Source organism: Cebus imitator, unplaced genomic scaffold (genome assembly GCF_001604975.1).
Source record: "Cebus imitator isolate Cc_AM_T3 unplaced genomic scaffold, Cebus_imitator-1.0 Scaffold257, whole genome shotgun sequence".
NCBI lineage: Eukaryota > Metazoa > Chordata > Mammalia > Primates > Cebidae > Cebus > Cebus imitator.
In genome coordinates this window covers 2,058,473-2,063,144 of record NW_016107572.1, presented here as the reverse complement: position 1 = coordinate 2,063,144, position 4,672 = coordinate 2,058,473, and the positions used below count along the sequence as shown (strand labels likewise).

Sequence of the window (4,672 nt, the reverse complement as noted above, 5' to 3'; positions counted from 1 at the left end):
TTTTTATTAGAGACAGGGTTTTGCCATGTTGCCCAGGCTGGTCTGGAACTCCTGAGCTCAGGCAATCCACCTGCCTCAGCCTCTCAAAGTGCTAGGGTCACAGGCGTGAGCCACAGCGCCTGGCCCACCATATTGGCTTTTTTTTCTTTTTGTTTTATTTTGTTCTTTTCTTTTCGTTTTGGCCACCATACTGACTTCTGATTAAGCTTTGTTCCCAGAATGCCTCTAAGATTTCTACTTTGTCTATTGTAAATCCTGTCCTTAGGTCAAAACAATCCTAACCATAAATCCTGCCCTTACGGCAGATTTGCATAGCCTTCTTGCTTTTTCCTGAGGGGTTGGTTTTAATTGTCCTACACATTCCTTCTCTAAGGCATATTTGTTTGTTTGTTTGTTTGTTTCTTAGAGACAGGGTAGTGGCATGCTCAGAGCTCACTGCAGCCTTGAAGTCCTGGGCTTACACTCAGCCTCCCAGTAGCTGGGACAAGGGAACACCCACCATGCCCAACTCCTATTGTGCAGAAGCCTTGGGCTGTGATGGGTGGTGGCTGGGTCCACCCTCTCATGGTGGACATGGCTTCCGTTTTGTTTTGTTTTGTTTTGGTCTCACTTTGTCACCAGCCTGGAGTACAGCAGCACAATCTCAGCTCACTGCAACCTCTGCCCACCAGGTTCAAGCTATTCTCCTGCCTCAGCCTCCTGAGTAGCTGGGACTACAGGCACATGCCACCATGCCCAGCTAATTTTTGTATTTTTAGTAGAGACAGGGTTTCACCACGTAGGTCAGGCTGGTCTCAAACTCCTGACCTCAAGTAATCCGCCCACCTCGGCCTCCCAAAGTGCTGGGATCACAGACGTGAGCCACTGTACCCGGCATGGCTTCTGCTTTTAAGTCAGTATTAAATGTTTCTCAGAAACTGGGTTAATCAACCTCTTTCTTTGACCTCTCAGCTTCCTTGGACTTTAAGGGTAGCTTCATACAGAACTGCCCACCACAGAACAGCCCCCGTATTTTAAGAGGGACAAAATAGAGAGCAGTCGGGGGAGACCAGAACCATGTCTGGAAAACATGTCATGAAGAATGAAGGAAGAATCTGAGGATGACTAACTTAGAGAAAGGAAGACAGAGGGCATAGAATTGCTGCCTCCAAGTGGTCTCAAGACTATTATGGAGGGAGGGAAGAGTCAGTCTTTGCTGTTTACTGTCCATGTGGGCTGGAGGCAGCAGGTGGTGGACAGCACGAACTCTGAAGTCACATTCCCTGGATGTGAATTTTACTTCCCCACTTACTCACTGTGCAAGTTTGGGAAAGCTTTTCACCCTTTCTGTGTTCTATTTCCTCCAGCAAAACATGAGGACAATTTTACTTACATCAACAGTTCTGAGTTAATGCATCTGAATTGGTTGGAGCAGTGTCTGTCACATAATAACTGCTCAAGAACTTCAGTAATTAAGGCTCGTCACCTCTTTGAGCCTTTTCTCATTTTGTTTTTCTTTTGAGACAGGGTCTAGCTCTGTTGCCGCAGCTGGAGTGCAGTGGCGCAATGATAGCTCCCTGCAAAGCCTCCATCTCCTGGGTTCATGCAATCCTCTCACCTCAGCCTCCCTAGTAGCTGGGCCTACCAGTGCACACCACCATGCACAAGTAATTATTTTGATTTTTAGTAGAAATGAGGTCTTGCTCTATTACCCAGGCTGGTCTTGAACTCCTAAACTCAAGCGATCCTACTACCTGGGCCTCCCAAAGTTCTGGGATTACAAGTGTGAGACACTGCACTGGGCCTTCTCATTTCTAAAGAGAAAATAATAATTACAACAGATACGTTGTAAGAACTTAATAAAAGAACATGTAAAAGAAGCTAGCATAGTATATAACACCTAGCGTTAGGAACACTTGAATATTAACTGTGTTCTGCATAACCCCAGAAGACAAACTCGAGCCAGGGACTAGAAACTATAGGGATGCAGATTTCAGTGGTCTGTAAGTTAGAACTTTTAGGTAAAGAAAGTGGTTCACCCTTACACACTGTTGATGGAATGTAAATTAGCATAACCATTATGGAAAATTCCTGCTGGGCGTGTGGCTCACACCTGTATCCCAGCACTTTGGGAGGCAGAGGTGGGTGCATCACTAGGTCAGGAGATCAAGACCATCCTGTCTAACATGGTGAAACCTCGTCTCTACTAAAAATACAAAAAATTAGCTGGGCATGGTGGTGCGTGCCTGTAGTCCCAGCTACTCAGGAGGCTGAGGCAGGAGAATTGCCTGAACCCAGGAGGCGGAGGTTGCGGTGAGCCGAGATCGTGCCATTGCACTCCAGCCTGGGTAACAAGAGCGAAACTCCGTCTCAAAAAAAAAAAAATACAAAAAAAAAAAAAATTAGCCAAGCATGGTGGCACATGACTGTAGTCCCAGCTGCTCAGGAGTCTGAGGCAGGAGAATCGCTTGAACCCGGTAGGCAGAGGTTGCAGTGAGCTGAGATTGAGCCACTGCACTCCAACCTGGGCAACAGAGCAAGACTCCATCTCAAAGAAAAAATAAAAAGGAAACTTCCAACATTATGGAGGTTACTCGAAAAACTAAAACTACCAATATCACTTATAGGTATATAGCCAAAGAAAATGAAGAGATATCTGCACTCCCCCGTTCATTGCAGCATTTTTTGTAATAGCCACGATAGGGAAAGGACCTAAGCTTCCAATAACAGATGAATGGATAAAGAAAATGTGGCTTATATGCAATGGAATGCTATTCACCCTTAAAAATGAAGGAGGCTGGGCCCAGTGGCTCACACCTGTAATCTTAGCACTTTGAGAGGCTGAGGCAGGCAGATCACCTGAAGTCAGGAGTTCAAGATCATCCTGGCCAACATGATGAAACCCTGTCTCTACTAAAAATACAAAAATTAGCTGGGCGTGGTGGCAGGAACCTGTAATCCCAGCTACTCAAGAGGCTGAGGCAGGAGAATCGATTGAACCCGGGAGGTAGAGGTTGCAGTGAGCTGAGATTGCACCGTTGCTCTCCAGCCTGGAGGACAAGAACGGGACTGCATCTCAAAATTTAAAAAAAAGAAAACACTGTCATTTGTAATAATATACATGAACCTGAAGGACATTATGAAAAGTGAAACAAGCCAGGTATAGAAAGACAGATACTGGGTGATCTTACTTAGATGTGGAATCTAAAAAAGTCAAATTAATAGAAGCAGAGAGTAGAATGGTAGTTATCAGGAGCTGGAGGTTAGGAGGATTGGGGAGATATTGGTCAAAGGATACAAAATTTCATTTAAACAGGAGAAATAAGTTCAGATCTACTGTATAAGAAAATTGTGAAGATGGTAGGTGTTCAATGTTCTCACTACAAAAAAATAAGCATGTGAATTAATGGGTATGTTAACTAGCTTGGCTCAACCATCTCACAACGTATAGATATTTCAAAACATCATGTTGTATGCCTTAAATATATATCCTTTTTGTAAATTAAAAATTATTTTTTTAATAAAAAAAGCAAATAGTTTACAAATACAAATGAGCTATGGTTTAAGGTGGTGAACACCTCAAGGTTGCTTTCAGCACCGTCTGGCTGTCCAGTGGTCTGGGGTGCTCTCCAAGAGATTACAAGCATTGTGCGTGCTTTACATACGCTATAATTGGATGATTTTTAGTCAGAGAAGATTAGCATGGCCCCTGCACAAGGATGACATGCAGATTCGTGAAGCATTCCATACAAAATAGATTTGAAACATTCAAAAGAGATTGCAAGCATCAAGTGGGGAGTTAGAGTCGACCTCTGGGGTCCCCTTCAACTCTAGGAGCTTATCTGTGGTCTGCTCTGAGGTATTCAATCAAATGGAAATCCAGGCCAGAGAAGTGGAAAGTGTAAGATTCCTGAACTGCTAATAGGGCCTATTGTGGAGAGGTAAGGGAGGTAGAGAAGTGGGTTAGGCCATTGAAATGAGAGGGACTCCATCAGCCCATAAGATCTTTTAAAACACTGTAATAAAAAGGACAGCTAAACTGTGCTGTCTTAACTTGATTATTATTATTATTATTATTTGAGATGGAGTCTTGCTCCGTTGCTCAGGCTAGAGTGCTACAGCGCGGTCTTGGTTCACTGCAACCTCCGCCTTATGGGTTTAAGCGATTCTCCTGCCTCAGCCTCCTGAGTAGCTGGGATTACGGGCGCCTGACACCATGCCTGGCTAATTTTTTGTATTTTAGTAGAGATGGGGTTTCACCACGTTGGCCAGGCTGATCTGGAACTCCTGACCTCGTGATCCGCCTGCCTCTGCCTCCCAAAGTGTTAGGATTACAGGTGTAAGCCACTCGCCTAGCCCTATGCAGTCTTCATTTTACTGAGAGCCAGTCCCAGCTGTCATAAAGGAGTCTCTGTATTTCATCTCTACTTACATTAGAGTCTCATGAGTTTATGGCTGTGTATGTAAACACACACACACACACACACGCATGCACACACACACACACACATATATATATATGTACAAATATAAATATCTATACACCCCTGAATCCTCCCTCCTGAATAAAGAAGAAGGCATCTATAGATCTAACACATCAAATACTGTCTGGACCCAGGAAGGATGACTGAGGTCTCGCCTGGTCCTAGGAGCCCCTAGCAGTCTGCTATAGCATTGACTCAATTCTTCTTCC

At 44.3% G+C, this 4,672-nt stretch overlaps 1 non-coding gene across 1 annotated transcript; it reads left to right on the top strand.

Annotated features, from left to right (window-relative positions):
- Positions 1 to 3,627: 3,627 nt before the first annotated feature.
- LOC119467066 lies at positions 3,628 to 3,733 on the top strand. Its single transcript, XR_005195592.1, has one exon. It is a non-coding gene; the product is annotated as a U6 spliceosomal RNA (small nuclear RNA).
- The last annotated feature ends 939 nt before the right edge of the window (positions 3,734 to 4,672 follow it).